The 16,748-nt window shown below is 42.2% G+C and overlaps 1 long non-coding RNA gene across 4 annotated transcripts in view; it reads right to left on the reverse strand.

Annotated features, from left to right (window-relative positions):
* Positions 1-16,748, reverse strand: part of LOC137660142 (uncharacterized) — a 44,501-nt gene that overhangs the window by 8,263 nt on the left and 19,490 nt on the right. For all 4 annotated transcript variants that reach the window (XR_011047624.1, XR_011047622.1, XR_011047623.1 and 1 more), the window contains exons 3-4: positions 6,848-7,103; positions 2,106-2,213 (exon numbers count right to left, since the gene is read on the reverse strand). This is a non-coding gene — a long non-coding RNA (uncharacterized lncRNA). The remainder of the gene's footprint in view (positions 1-2,105; positions 2,214-6,847; positions 7,104-16,748) is intronic.

Here is a 16,748-nt window from a genome sequence, read left to right on the forward strand (position 1 = left end):
ACTTATTGAGAGGGCTATAAAAAGGTTGAAAAATGACAAAGGCTTGGTTTGAAGTTAAGCAGCGTTAAGTAAGGGTCCATATATTGTGCATGCTGTGGAGGTATCTATTAAAGAGGTCTGTACCAAAGTGATAAAAGTGACAAAATCATGGATGAAGTTAATCTGCGTTAAGTATGAGTATGAATGTGGCCATGTGCATGTTGTGAGAAGTACTTATTGATGAAGTTGATCACTGTACAAAATGACCATGTTGATATTTTGGGAAACACTTATTGAAAGCAATGTGAGAAAGTGATAACGCCTCGATGGAGTTAATTATCATGTGAGGTCATGTGCAAGTTGTAGGGAATTATTTATTGTGAATGTACTGTAGCTATAAAGTGAGAAAAGTGAAAGAAGATGGAGAAGTTAATCAACAGAATTATGTGGGTATATGCATGATGTGAGAAGTACTCATTAAAATAATAATAAGAAAAGTGACAAAAGGCTAGGTGAAGTTAATCAATGTAAGTAAGAGGTCTTTGAAAATAAAATTTTGAGGAAAATCACGGGACCCATTCTTGACCAAGAAACTCTGGAATGGAGAATTCGCCACAATTTGGAAACAAGACATAGAACATAGCAACCACACATCAACCAGGTTGTAAAGTCAAGGAAGATTCGATTAGCTGATCATATTGCAAGAAGGGAGGACGTACGTAAACCCAAACAAATACTAACAGTTGATGTCATGGGACGGAGACCTTTGGGAAGGCATAGAAAGAACTGAAAGAGAATCTAAAGATAGCTAGGATAAATGGATCCATGGATGGATTTAGCATAAGATAGAGGAGGTAGGAGACGTCTTTCGAGAGCGGTCATGAGTCAACAAGTGGCTCAAAGACAAATTTAGTAGAGTAGTAAGAAAAGTGACAAAAGCTGGGATGAAATTAATGAATGTGCGAAGTGACTTTTATAATTTTTTTCACTTTCTCATTGCATTATAAATAAGTCCACCCCTAAACATCCACATGGTCACTTCGTACATACATACATACATATACCAAGGCACTTCCCCCAATTTTGGGGGGGAGCCGACATCAACAAAGAAACAAAAACAAAAAGGGGACCTCTACTCTCTACGTTCCTCCCAGCCTAAAAAGGGACTCAACCGAGTTCAGCTGGTACTCCTAGGGTGTCACAGCCCACCCTCCCACATTATCCACCACAGATTCAGCATTATGAAGCTTCATCTGTGGTGGATAATGTGGGAGGGTGAAGCTGAATCCGTGGTGGATAATGTGGGAGGGTGGGCTGTGACACCCTAGCTTTACCAGCTGAACTCGGTTGAGTCCCTTGTTAGGGTGGGAGGAATGTAGAGAGTAGAGGTCCCCTTTTTGTTTTTGCTTCTTGTTGATGTCGGCTAGCCCCCAAAATTGGGGGAAGTGCCTTGGTATATGTATGTATGTATGTACGAAGTGACCATGTGGATGTTTAGGGGTGGACTTATTGCTAACGCAATGAGAAAGTGAGAAAAGTTATAAAAGTCTAGATGAGGTTATTCAACTAAGTATGGTGCCTGGTAAATGTTGTGGGATGTACTTATTGAAAGGGTAGTTATAGAGTGGGAAAGGACAAAATTCTGGGTATAGAGTAATTATTATGTGGCTATGTGAATGTTGATGTACTTACTGAAAGTGTAGCGAGAACTGATATATGCCTGGATGAAGTTAACCCTTTTACCCCCAGGCTCTTTGGAAATTTCCAACCCTTAACCCCCAAGGGGTTATTTTTTCCCCAGCACATTTTGCAGTATATTTTCTTTAAATTGCTCTAACAGCCTTAATTTTTGTCATAGAGAGGTCAGGTTGGTCTCATTCTCTTGGAAAATGCCTGAATTTTCTCAAAAAAATTATCAAAAGTATGAAAAAAAAATTTTTTATAGCATTTTTTTTGCAAGGACGTACCGGTACATCCATGGGGGTAAAGGGATGGGTTTTGTGAAACGTACAAGTACGTCCTTTGGGGGTAAAAGGGTTAAGAATTATATGATACTTCAATAGCCTAAAAAGCACGAGTGTTCGAATTTCAACTATTTTTTTTCTTTTATCTAGGCAACCACTTACCTTTATTTACCGCAGCATACTATCTTCATAGAGTCATGTGACTTGAAGATGGGCTCTTGAGCCACGGTCCAGGAAGAATTTCGTCATCTTGATGAGTATGATCAATGTCTGAAAAAGGAAATAAATTAATATTCTTGTAATTTTAGCTATCATTACATTCATTCATTAAATACAAAAAAATGAGAGAGAGAGAGAGAGAGAGAGAGAGAGAGAGAGAGAGAGAGAGAGAGAGAGAGAGAGAGAGAGAATTTGATAGTTATAGTAATTAACAGATTATCAGTATGAAATGAAAGATGGCAAACAAATACACTCGAAAACTTATTTTTCTTAAAGATTACTCAAATCATTTGTCCACTTTACATATAGGAGGATAGATGTGAGAGGGGCAAGAGAGCGTGCTAGAAATAGGAATGAATGGCGAGCGATTGTGACACAGTTCCGGTAGGCCCTGCTGCTGCCTCCGATGCCTTAGATGACCGGAGGTAGCAGCAGTAGGGGATTCAGCATTATGAAGCTTCATCTGTGGTGGATAATGTGGGAGGGTGGGCTGTGGCACCCTAGCAGTACCAGCTGAACTTGGTTGAGTCCCTGGTTAGGCTGGAGGAACGTAGAGAGTAGAGGTCCCCTTTTTTGTTTTGTTTCATTTGTTGATGTCGGCTACCCCCAAAAATTGGGGCAAGTGCCTTGGTATATGTATGTATGTACAACAACTTACTGTACAGTCCACAGTATATTATTGTTGCCACACGGTGCATAGCGCTATAATTTCTGGAAAGTTCATAAATACTTCCATTTTGCTAATACCTTTTACAAATCATTTCTGCCTTCTTTTCTTCTGTTTTGTTATTTCTGCTTCCATTTCTTCTGTATCTATATCATTTCCAGATGTCAATTTACTTTCAGCTTTTACTTTCTATAATTTCATACTTCAATTTCATTATTATACTTTTTACATATTTTTAAATAACTTTCCCCCTTACAGTTACCTTATTTGGTCTTCCACTATCTCTTTAACCCTTTTACCCCCAAAAAGGACGTACTGGTACGTTTCACAAAAGCCATCCCTTTACCCCCATGGACGTACCGGTACGTCCTTGCAAAAAAATGCTATAAAAAATTTTTTTTTTTTCATATTTTTTATAATTTTTTGAAAAAATTCAGGCATTTTCCAAGAGAATGAAACCAACCTGACCTCTCTATGACAAAAATTAAGCCTCTTAGAGCAATTAAAAAAAAATATACTGCAAAATGTGCTGGGAAAAAAATAACCCCTTGGGGGTTGAGGGTTGGAAATTTCCAAAGAGCCGGGGGGGTAAAAGGGTTAACTAACCATTTATCATTTGATGTATTGATTTTTCTAAATGCATCACCTTTTTCATACAATTCTATTCTCTACTGTCAATATTGCCTGGTTCAGCTATTAACCAGAAATAAGGTGTAGTTGCTTTTTCATGCAATTCTATTCTCTACTGTCAATATTGCCTGGTTCAGCTATTAACCCCAAATAAGGTGTAGTTGCTTTTTCGTGCAATTCTATTCTCTACTGTCAATGTTGCCTGGTTCAGCTATTAACCCCAAATAAGGTGGAGTTGCTTTTTCATGCAATTCTATTCTCTACTGTCAATGTTGCCTGGTTCAGCTATTAACCCCAAATAAGGTGGAGTTGCTTTTTCATGCAATTCTATTCTCTACTGTCAATGTTGCCTGGTTCAGCTATTAACCCCAAATAAGGTGGAGTTGCTTTTTCATGCAATTCTATTCTCTACTGTCAATATTGCCTGGTTCAGCTATTAACCCCAAATAAGGTGTAGTTGTTTTTTCGTGCAATTCTATTCTCTACTGTCAATGTTGCCTGGTTCAGCTATTAACCCCAAATAAGGTGGAGTTGCTTTTTCATGCAATTCTATTCTCTACTGTCAATGTTGCCTGGTTCAGCTATTAACCCCAAATAAGGTGTAGTTGCTTTTTCATGCAATTCTATTCTCTACTGTCAATGTTGCCTGATTCAGCTACTAACCCCAAAAAAGGTGTAGTTGCTTTTTCATACAATTCTATTCTCTACTGTCAATGTTGCCTGGTTCAGCTATCAACCCCAAATAAGGTGTAGTTGCTTTTTCATGCAATTCTATTCTCTACTGTCAATGTTCCCTAGTTCAGCTATTAACCACAAATAAGGTGTAGTTGCAACTTCTCACATTCCTTTAATATTATTGAATTGAAGTCCTTCTAACTTCATAACACCCAAACATCTCATTAGTTGCTAACAATTTAGGTACCATCTGCATACGCTGATGCGAGTCAGTTGGCTCGAGTATCTTGTAATAAAGTGCGGTCACCAGGACGTTGTCTCGTTACAAACCCAACATTAAGAAGAGCTACTCAATTGTGTGGCTTACTGTGCTTGCATCCAGCGTCTGATCCTGCAAACAGCAGTGACTTCTGCACCCCAAGGAAGGGGGAGAAAGGATAGGTAGAAAAGCCATTCAATTTCACCTCTCACTCATTGTATCACAACTTTTCTTCAAATGAGATGTTTATTGTCCCGAGAAGGAGCCAGGTTTGCTACACAATCTGTGGAACAACAATCAATGGCCAAGGCTACCGATATCGAGGGACAGATGGGTACACTCAGTTGGTAATAGCCAAAAGGAGTTTGTCTGATGTTAGTCGACTCTTGTCTTTAAGAACTGTGCCTCTGACATGTTCTTCCTAAGAGCTGGTATATGTGATATGTTTGATTTTGATGTACTTTAATCCAAGATGGTCCTTAACCCTTTTACCCCCAGGCTATTTGGAAATTTCCGACCCTTAACCCCCAGGGGGTTATTTTTTTCCCAGCACATTTTTCAGTATATATTTTTTTAAATTGCTCTAACAGCCTTAATTTTTGTCATAGAGAGGTCAGGTTGGTCTCATTCTCTTGGAAAATGCCTGAATTTTCTCAAAAAATTATCAAAAATATGAAAAAAAAATTTTTATAGCATTTTTTTGCAAGGACGTACCGGTACGTCCAGGGGGGTAAAGGGATGGCTTTTGTGAAACGTACCAGTACTTCCTTTGGGGGTAAAAGGGTTAATCTCTTTCTCAGCAGGAAAGGCAAGGCTAACTTTCTCATGAAACTAGAGAGTAAAAGAGTTCTAGAAACTTTTCTTATTTTTTTCCATTGCTATATGAAGAGCTGTGGCGTCCTCAATGTACAGGAAGGCCAGCCCTCCTGGTCAGCACTATGCGCTCTTGTAGAAAAAAAAAAAAAAGTCGAGGTCGTGAACCTGGTCAAGGCCACAAGCTCCTATTATTATCAATATTAATACTAGCTAAGCTATAACTTTAGTTGGAAAAGCAGGATGCTATAAGCCCAAGGGATTCTACAAAAAATAGCCCAGTGAGGAAAGGAAATTGATAAACTACAAGAGAGGAAATGAACAATTAAAACAACATACTTTAAGAGCAGTAATAACATTAAAATTGATCTTTCATAAAAAACTATAAAAAGAGGTTTGCTGCAAGTTTGAAGTTCTATCGATTCAACCACCTGATTAGGAAGATCATTCTACAACTTGGTCACAGCTGGAATAAAACTTCCAGAATACTGTAGTATTGAGCCTTATGATGAAGAAGGCATGACTATTAGAATTAACTGCATACCTAGTAGGCCTATTACAATATTACAAACAGAATGGTACTGTTCAGGAAGATCTGAATGCAAGGGATGGTCAGAATTATAAAAAAAATCTTCTGCACCCACAACAAACTAACTGAACAACGGTGCCAGAGATTCATTTTACTGTAAATCAGGAATTAGAAATTTAATAGACGCTAAGTCCACGTCTAAGAAATTAAGATGAGAATCATCAGCAGAAGACCAGACAGGAGAACAATACTTGAAACAAGGTAGAATGAAAGAATTAAAACACTTCTTCAGAATAGATTGATCATCCAAAATTTTGAGACCATATTTTGTTCAACTGAAGAGGAGACAGACCAAATGTGTTTCTCAAACTAAATTTTCTATAGAGAATCACACCCAAAATTTTATCATACATAGTTATAAAAAAAAAAATATCAAAGCTGAAATCCGGATGTTGAGGAGCCACTATCCTCGACTTACTTACAATCGCACTTTGACTTATAGTTAGGGTTCTACTTCATACCCTATAATTTGCCCCATGCAAATCAAGGTACCCATCCACAACTCTTTGCAATCTATTACTTAACCCTTTTACCCCCAAAGGACGTACTGGTACGTTTCACAAAAGCCATCCCTTTACCCCCATGGACGTATCGGTACGTCATTGCAAAAAAATGCTATAAATTTTTTTTTTTCTTCATATTTTTGATAATTTTTTGAGAAAATTCAGGCATTTTCCAAGAGAATGAGACCAACCTGACCTCTCTATGACAAAAATTAAGGCTGTTAGAGCAATTAAAAAAAAATATACGGCAAAATGTGCTGGGAAAAAAATAACCCCCTGGGGGTTAAGGGTTGGAAATTTCCAAATAGCCTGGGGGTTAAAGGGTTAAAATTTCAATAATGATTCTAAGGCCCCACTTCCTTCTGTTGTCACTTCACAATAAAGGAAAACTTTTGTGGACCTCCTCTCTAACACAAAATCAAATTGACTAGCGAGTGTACAGTACACAATTGCTTCAGATCATTTTCTCAGCCTTTCTTCCTTAACCTATACCAACACTTCAGGCAATTTTACTCCTTAATAATTTCTAAATGCAATGCAACCCCTTACCTTTGTATTCCATCACTGGAGGGGGCCCTTCCTATTTTGTCAGGTCTTCAGATTTTTTTGATAAAGTTTTGGGCGAGACTGGTTCCCATGCTTAAGCTTCCTTGGGGGGACTGCCTTCTCAGCCATTAAATTTTCTGCCGTTTCTTTTATTCTGCACAAATCTTCTCATCAATGTTAACGTTTGCCAATCACAGCTGTTCAATCTTCTCTTTCATTGTGGATTAACGTCTTCCTCATGCTTTCTTTCTGTAGAAACCTGAAATACAGACAAATCATAAGTCACATGCAACTCCAAAAGTAATGTTTATGTCGATCCAGGATTCACCATTGTAACAAACTAGCTTGTTTATTGAATATGCCTTTGAGTAAAATATTTGAATACTAAAGTAGATCAGTACTATGCAATTTTTAATCAATGGAAATAGGAATGTTTTCCTTTGAAAATAAGTATTTATGAAGGTTGAAAATATTACAAATCCCTTTTAAAGTAATTTTTATTTTCCTTAATATACAAACCTAAGTCCTTTCATAAGACTATATTTTTAGAGTAAAACTTTGTCGAATGATGTTTGTATTTTTCCTTATTATACAGACTTGAGTTCTTTTACAGGAGTATGTCTTTAGTGTGAAACTTTGCCGAATGAAGAAACAACCTTTCAGAAAAGTTAGTTTTGACACTGATAAATTGGCACAATTGGAAACTAGAGTTCAGTAACATTTCAAAATAGAAAATAGATTCACCACACTGCAAGAGGAGGAGCCAGACTGGCAGTAAGTTAGTGAAGTAGTCTTGAAAACAGCAGTGTCTGCACTGGAAATGGTACAAAGAAGAAAGAAAAGGGTCCATCAGGACTGTCAGAGCAAGAATGCTAAGAATGAGGTTAGCAGACAGTTTACATGCTCAGTCCGAAAGGAGACCGAGCACAGCAAATGTAAGAGCGTAAACTCCTTTAGTGTACTGAGATGGCTTCACAGTCTGGGTTGGTTCTCGATACCACGCCATCCCTCTAACATGTAAGAGGCAGGAGTCTCCAGCGAACCCTCTGTCGATCGTTTTTCCAGGGCTTCTTCGATGATTTCTCCGTTTTGGAATGAGCAATGTCTACAGAAGCTAATAAAGACGTGAAAAGGTGGAAGACTTAGAACATGAGAAGCACATATGCTACTTCTCGGCACCCTTATTTGGGATCAAAGACTGTGGGAGTCGGAAAGACACAGAAGGGGCAGCTTCAGAAGTCCTGGCCGCAGAAAAAAATCTGCAGACAGATCACCAGCGATGCCCAGGGAAGACCACTTTCCATAGGTTTCAATTGTTGTCATCGTTGTAAAGCCACGCAGAGCGAGGGAATGACTGCAAACGGTCAAGACCCCGAGGGGGAGGTACAAAGATGATTACATTATTGGCAGGTATGCACATAAACCTATCACACATTTGTGGCTTTACCCATAACAACTGCATATTCTTGAGTTTTCAACTCAATTCATACAGTTTTACCCAGAGACAACAGTATGTCAGCCCACTTAACCATTTATTCTAGATCATCATCTCCTTCCATGCCTATTGACGCAAAGGGGCGTCGGTTAGATTTCACCAGACGTCTCTATTTTGAGTTTTGAAATCAATACTTCTCCATTCATCATCTCCTACTTCACGCTTCAAAGTCTTTTTCTAGAAAGAAAAAGCAAACAATAAAAACAGCTTGTGGCTGAAATCAAAAGTGAGTGTCTAGCTGACTGTTGAGTGGGCAGGGCTTGGGCAGGGCTTACTCTCCAACCCCTAACAACCCCCAGGAATCATAACTTCCACATTATGTTATTTTTATAATAAAATAAATTTTTGAATATACTTACCCGGTGATTATATAAGCTGCAGCTCTGCTGCTCGACAGAAAACTACGTTCAAAATCCGCCAGCGATCGCTATGCAGGTAGGGGGTGTACTTCAACAGCGCCATCTGTCGGGCAGGTACTCAGTACTCAATGTAAACACAGAACTCAATTTTCTCCTCGGTCCACTGGGTCTCTATTGGGGAGGAAGGGAGGGTCCTTTAATATATAATCACCGGGTAAGTATATTCAAAAATTTATTTTATTATAAAAATGTTATTTTTATTAATAAAATAAATTTTTGAATATACTTACCCGATAATCATGTAGCTGTCAACTCCGTTGCCCGACAGAATTCTATGGAGGGATACGCCAGCTATCACAATACTAGAAGGGGGTGTATTTACCAGCGCCACCTGTGGCCAGGTACTCAAGTACTTCTTGTTGACACCTCCTCAATTATTCCTCGGTCCACTGGTTCTCTATGGGGAGGAAGGGAGGGTCGATTAAATCATGATTATCGGGTAAGTATATTCAAAAATTTATTTTATTAATAAAAATAACATTTTTCAATATTAAACTTACCCGATAATCATGTAGCTGATTCACACCCAGGGGGGTGGGTGAAAAACCAGTGTACAAGACTAAAGGATAGCTAAGTATCCCGTATTTCATATAATCAGTTATCCACAATAACAATGAAATAATAAGTACCTGGTAAGGAAGTCGACTTGAACCGTTACTCTGCCTTTAATAAGATCGTCTTCCTTACTGAGCGCAGCGTTCCTCTTGGGAGGCTGAATCAACTCAAAGGTGCTAAAGTATACAGGGCAGCAACCCATACTAAAGGACCTCATCACAACCTTTAACCTTGGCGCTTCTCAAGAAAGAATTGACCACCCGCCAAATCAACAAGGATGTGGAAGGCTTCTTAGCCGACCGTACAACCCATAAAAAGTATTCAAGAGAAAGGTTAAAAAGTTATGGGATTATGGGAATGTAGTGGCTGAGCCCTCGCCTACTACTGCATTCGTTGCTACGAATGGACCCAGGGTGTAGCAGTACTCGTAAAGAGACTGGACATCTTTGAGAAAGAATGATGCGAACACTGACTTGCTTCTCCAATAGGTTGCATCCATAACACTCTGCAGAGAACGGTTCTGTTTGAAGGCCACTGAAGTAGCCACAGCTCTCACTTCATGTGTCCTTACCTTCAGCAAAGCAAGGTCTTCTTCCTTCAGATGAGAATTTGCTTCTCTAATCAGAAGCCTGATGTAGTAAGAAACTGAGTTCTTAGACATTGGTAGAGAAGGCTTCTTGATAGCACACCATAAGGCTTCTGATTGTCCTCGTAATGGTTTTGACCTTCTTAGATAGTACTTAAGAGCTCTAACTGGGCAAAGTACTCTCTCCAGTTCGTTCCCCACCATGTTGGACAGGCTTGGGATCTCGAACGACTTAGGCCAAGGACGGGAAGGAAGCTCGTTTTTAGCCAAAAAACCGAGCTGCAAGGAACATGTAGCCGTTTCAGATGTGAAACCTATGTTCCTGCTGAAGGCGTGGATCTCACTTACTCTTTTACCTGTTGCTAAGCACACGAGGAAAAGAGTTTTTAATGTGAGGTCCTTAAAAGAGGCTGATTGGAGCGGTTCAAATCCTGATGACATTAGGAACCTTAGGACCACGTCTAGATTCCAGCCTGGAGTGGACAACCGACGTTCCTTTGAGGTCTCAAAAGACCTAAGGAGGTCCTGTAGATCTTTGTTGGAGGAAAGATCCAAGCCTCTGTGGCGGAAAACCGTTGCCAACATACTTCTGTAACCCTTGATCGTAGGAGCTGATAGGGATCTTACGTTCCTTAGATGTAACAGGAAGTCAGCAATCTGGGTTACAGTGGTACTGGTTGAGGAAATTGCATTGGCCTTGCACCAGCTTCGGAAGACTTCCCATTAAGACTGATAGACTCTGAGAGTGGATGTCGTCCTTGCTCTGGCAATCGCTCTGGCTGCCTCCTTCGAAAAGCCTCTAGCTCTTGAGAGTCTATCGATAGTCTGAAGGCAGTCAGACGAAGAGCGTGGAGGTTTGGGTGTACCTTCTTTACGTGAGGTTGACGCAGAAGGTCCACTCTAGGAGGAAGAGTCCTGGGAACGTCGACCAGCCATTGCAGTACCTCGGTGGACCATTCTCTCGCGGGCCAGAGGGGAGCAACCAACGTCAGCCGTGTCCCTTTGTGAGAGGCGAACTTCTGAAGTACCCTGTTGACAATCTTGAACGGCGGGAATGCATACAGGTCGAGATGGGACCAATCCAGCAGAAAGGCATCCACGCGAACTGCTGCTGGGTCTGGAATCGGAGAACAATACAAGAGGAGCCTCTTGGTCATCGAGGTAGCGAATAGATCTATGGTTGGCTGACCCCACAGGGCCCAAAGTCTGCTGCAAACATTCTTGTGAAGGGTCCACTCTGTGGGGAAGACCTGACCCTTCCGGCTGAGGCGATCTGCCATGACATTCATATCGCCCTGAATGAGCCTCGTTACCAGCGTGAGCTTTCGATCTTTTGACCAAATGAGGAGGTCCCTTGCGATCTCGAACAACTTCCTCGAATGAGTCCCTCCCTGCTTGGAGATGTAAGCCAAGGCTGTGGTGTAGTCGGAGTTCACCTCCACCACCTTGTTAAGCTGGAGGGACTTGAAGTTTATCAAGGCCAGATGAACTGCCAACAACTCCTTGCAATAGATGTGAAGTGTCCTTTGCTCCTGATTCCATGTTCCCGAGCATTCCTGTCCGTCCAGTGTCGCACCCCAGCCCGTGTCCGATGCGTCCGAGAAGAGAGGGTGGTCGGGGGTCTGAACAGCCAATGGTAGACCTTCCTTGAGAAGAATGCTGTTCTTCCACCACGTTAGAGTAGACCTCATCTCTTCGGAAACAGGAACTGAGCCCGTCTCTAGCGTCATGTCCTTTATCCAGTGAGCAGCTAGATGATACTGAAGGGGGCGGAGGTGGAGTCTCCCTAACTCGATGAACAGGGCCAGCGATGAAAGTGTCCCTGTAAGACTCATCCACTGCCTGACTAAGCATCGGTTCCTTCTCAGCATGCTCTGGATGCATTCTAGGGCTTGGAAGATCCTTGGGGCCGACGGACAAGTCCGAAAAGCTCGACTCTGAAGATCCATACCCAAGGAGACAATGGTCTGGGATGGAACAAGCTGAGACTCCTCAAAATTGACCAGGAGGCCCAGTTCCTTGGTCAGATCCATAGTCCATTTGAAAATCTCCAGACAGCAACGACTTGTGGGAGCTCTTAAAAGCCAGTCGTCTGACGGAGCCGGACACAAGATCATGATACTGCTGCACAGTCTGTAAACTGTCAATCATGGGCAAGCGAGGAAGTACAGTGACAACCCGAATCTGTCTAGACTGTCTGGGTCGTACAGACAACTCCTTAACGGGTTGCTGAGGTTGCCGCACTGCGTCACAACAAGTCCCTTCTGTTGGTTGTTGAACGTCTTCCCCGTGACACATTGACTCCGTAAACAAAAAATCCTCTAACAAGGACTAAGCTTGGACTGCATGTCATGCAACACAGCTCAAGGTCTATGGGAGCAGGTGTGGTAACAGACGGGATTAGCGGCTGAAGTGGAACCATTACCTTCCCTGAGAGCATGTTATGCTTAAATAAAAGTCCATAAGAGGTTATGCAGCTAAAGGCTCCCTCCAAATGACAGAGTCCTCAAGGGAATATCAGAAGGAGGGAGAAAAGAACTTTCTCATCTACAGGGACCTTATCCTAGAAAAGCTAAGTTCTCTGAGTGAGGGTTCACTGGTGCAAAAGCAGCAGACTAGAAGGCAACGTTATGAAACTGCTTGACAGTCTAGTGAGTTGGCAACAACCCAAGATGTGTTGAGAAGCATGCGGAAAGGTATGCAGAGCATGATGTATGCAGAGTATGCTGTATGCAGAGCATGCTGTATGTAGAGCATGTTGTATGCAGAGCATGCTGAATGCAGAGAATGCTGTATGCAGAGCATGTTGTATGCAAAGCATGCTGAATGCAGAGCATGCTGAATGCTGAGCATGAAGTAAGCAGAGCCTGCTGTAAGCAGAGCCTGCTGTAAGGAACGCAGAGCGTGTGCATGGCGTTTAACATTTCTCAGAAATTCCATGACCAGTGCTAGAGTGCTTTATGCATGCTTGCATGGGGTTTAAACCATGGTATGAAAATGGAGGTAAGGTATGCTGAACAGCAGAGTCAGAACGAGCTGGAACAACAATAGTTGTGGTTTCCTCTTCAAGACTCCGATGAGGGAACACCTGAGGCTCAGTCTGCAAAGGCTGAATAAAAGACAAGCAGAAGGAAGGCGCATGGGTGGAGGAGGCTGACTCCTAGCATGAGTGGTTGAACCCAAGGGTTGCGCTTGCTGAGCGGTTGGCGGAAGCGGAGTAGCAAGTTCCAGTTCCTGTGGTGTGAGCGGAGCGCGATGAGGAAGAGGCTGCGCAGAACAAGGTAAATGTCTCGCAAGCTGAGGCTCCTGAGGCGCAAGGCTAAGGTGTTGTGGTGCTTGCCTTGTGGAGGGTTGAGCTCGCTGCAGCAAGAGCTGAGGAGACTGACTCATGGACGGGAGAGGTTGTTGTACCTCAACCGAGTGTTGCATCACTGGTGGAGCAGCAAGTGGAGGAGGAGGAAGAGAGGTATAATCCTCCTGATCCCAATGTAAAGGTTGCCTTAAGGAAGGCGGAGGCTGAACACCACAGGGAACAGCAAACTCAGCACGTGGCTTAACATCGTACGCCTGGCAGGTGGAACTGCTGGCAGGTGGTACTGCGATCAGGCGGAGCGAGTGTAGGTGGAGGGAGTGTAGGCGGAGGCGGAGGAGCAACACTCTCAGCCCGACACTCACGCATCAAGTCCGAAAGCTGTGCTTGCATGGACTGTAGTAGAGTCCACAACATCGTACGCCTGGCAGATGGTACTGTGATCAGGCGGAGCGAGTGTAGGTGGAGGGAGTGTAGGCGGAGGCGGAGGAGCAACACTCTCAGCCCGACACTCACGCATCAAGTCCGAAAGCTGTGCTTGCATGGACTGTAGTAGAGTCCACAACATCGTACGCCTGGCAGATGGTACTGTGATCAGGCGGAGCGAGTGTAGGTGGAGGGAGTGTAGGCGGAGGCGGAGGAGCAACACTCTCAGCCCGACACTCACGCATCAAGTCCGAAAGCTGAGCTTGCATGGACTGTAGTAGAGTTCACAACATCGTACGCCTGGCAGTGGTACTGTGATCAGGCGGAGCGATCATAGGCGGGGGGAGTGTAGGCGGAGGCGGAGGCGCAACACTCTCAGCCCGACACTCACGCATCAAGACCGAAAGTTGTGACTGTATGGACTGCAGTAGAGTTAACTTGGGGTCGGCAGACACTAAGTTCTGCTGAGGTAAAGCCTTAACAGCAGAGATCTGTTGTGGCAGAACCTTACTCCTCTTAGGCGGAGTGTAATCAACTGATGACTGAGGAGAGTCAGAGCTAACCCAATGACTGCATTCGGGTTGTGAACTTTAACTTCGTACGTCTGGCATAGGTCTGGACTTAACGTTTAAGAGGTCTTGAGACCTGAGACCAGCGTTACTCTGCCTTTATTTTCTCCCCTAATCTCTTCTGCAGACGAGCAAAATAAGGGCTCAATCGTCTGCGGGTGGGAGTGACGGTCTCGGTAAGACACGCCCACAACCACCGAGAATACTTCTGTGCGCCGATCAAGGCCTGCTGAACCCTTATGCCCTTCGACATTGCTTCTCCCCTGGGCTTGGGAGCTTGCAAGAGGTCCCGGACTGGGAGGACGACTGGCGCGCACAAAAGTACCCTAACGCACTAATCACTTATCACTTTGATTTCTGTTTGCACTTATTTCACTGAACTCGAAACTTTAAGTGGTTTGTACCTGAAATACGCAATTCTATCCTTTCTCAAAGTTAGTAATTGCGAAAACAGAATTACAATGTAACAGAAAAATCTAATGAAAGATAATTCAATGGTTGGAAAGAGACTAAACACTAGATCACTCTAGAAACGTCTAGTTTCTTCCCCTAAAGAGACTAGGGAGAAGAGCAAAAAACGATAACGACGTTACTCGTACGCCTGGCAGGCTTGAATGAAACGTTTATCCTCTTTCTCCCTCCGTCTCTATCTCTCTCTCTCTCTCTCTCTCTCTTGACTTAGAACCTGAGAGAAGAGCCCAATCATATATATCGTTAAAACATATTATTGTTAAAGGAAAAAACTGAAAAGTTCCTTTATTAGGATCAAAACCATTAAGTTAAGAAAGAATGAACAAAACGCTAGACACGGTTACTCTTACTGCAACGTGAAACCGTGAACATTCTTTCTCTATCGTAACGATAGAGTGCAAGTTGAACGTTCTGAACGTCAGCAACTGCAGAGACAAAACAAAACGTTAGTTCAACTTTGAAAACAGTACGAGACTGTCAAAGAAAATCTTTCAAACTCTGTGGCGGAAATAGTATAATATGTTAACAGGTAAAACCGAAATGACGGGCTCAAAGTTTATTAACTTCGGTAAAAGACCGCCTACTATTAGGAAGGTCGAATATAAACAAATATAAAAATTAATTTTAATGAGTTTATAATAAAAGGAAGTTAATCGAAGAGGCCTATAAGAGGCGGAGAGATATAAAATAAATCTATAACTTTTGTTAAGCAAAATTAAGAAAGAGAGTCTATACTCTCTTAGACACCAACACTTCCTCTAAGGGAAGGGTCGGCCATTGAAAGGTGAACGAGAGTTCATACTCTCTCGTCACCATAATTAATCAAATTAATTCCAAAAGCTAACTAAGCTAATATAGAAGTTTCCAGTAAAGCGACAGCCGAAATCAAAGAGAAATACTTCACCAAAGTCGTGAAAATACTCCAAGAACATAAGCGTATCCCAGAACGTCTTGCCGGAAGCACGACAGAGGAATAATTGAGGAGGTGTCAACAAGAAGTACTTGAGTACCTGGCCACAGGTGGCGCTGGTAAATACACCCCCTTCTAGTATTGTGATAGCTGGCGTATCCCTCCATAGAATTCTGTCGGGCAACGGAGTTGACAGCTACATGATTATCGGGTAAGTTTAATATTGAAAAATAACATTTTTCAATATTAAACTTAGCCGGTGATTATATAAGCTGATTCACACCCAGGGGGGTGGGTAGAGACCAGCAATAATTGTTTACATTATTATGAGCTAAGGATTTTTTATTTCGTTTTAGCAGTTATTCAAAATAACAAACATAAAATAAATAAGTACCTGGTAAGGAAGTCGACTTGAACAATTACTCTGCCTTTTTAGGTACGTCTTCCTTACGGAGCCTCGCGATCCTCTTAGGATGCTGAGCGACCCCTAGGAGCTGAAGTATCAAGGGTTGCAACCCATACTACAGGACCTCATCAAAACCTCTAATCTAGGCGCTTCTCAAGAAAAGAATTTGACCACCCGCCAAATCAACCAGGATGCGAAAGGCTTCTTAGCCTTCCGGACAACCCAAAAACAACAATAAAAAACATTTCAAGAGAAAGATTAAAAAGGTTATGGAATTAGGGGAATGTAGTGGTTGAGCCCTCACCCACTACTGCACTCGCTGCTACGAATGGTCCCAGGGTGTAGCAGTTCTCGTAAAGAGACTGGACATCTTTAAGATAAAAAGACGCGAACACTGACTTGCTTCTCCAATAGGTTGCGTCCATTATACTCTGCAGAGATCTATTTTGTTTAAAGGCCACTGAAGTTGCGACAGCTCTAACTTCATGTGTCCTTACCTTCAGCAAAGCTTGGTCTTCCTCACTCAGATGGGAATGAGCTTCTCGTATCAACAGTCTGATATAATAGGATAAAGCATTCTTTGACATAGGCAAAGAAGGTTTCTTAATAGAACACCATAAAGCTTCTGACTGTCCTCGTAAAGGTTTAGTTTGTCTTAAATAGAACTTAAGAGCTCTAACAGGGCATAAGACTCTTTCTAGTTCATTTCCAACCATATTTGAAAGGCTTGGAATATCGAACGATTTCGGCCAAGGAC

This window comes from Palaemon carinicauda, chromosome 20 (genome assembly GCF_036898095.1).
Source record: "Palaemon carinicauda isolate YSFRI2023 chromosome 20, ASM3689809v2, whole genome shotgun sequence".
NCBI classification, from domain to species: domain Eukaryota; kingdom Metazoa; phylum Arthropoda; class Malacostraca; order Decapoda; family Palaemonidae; genus Palaemon; species Palaemon carinicauda.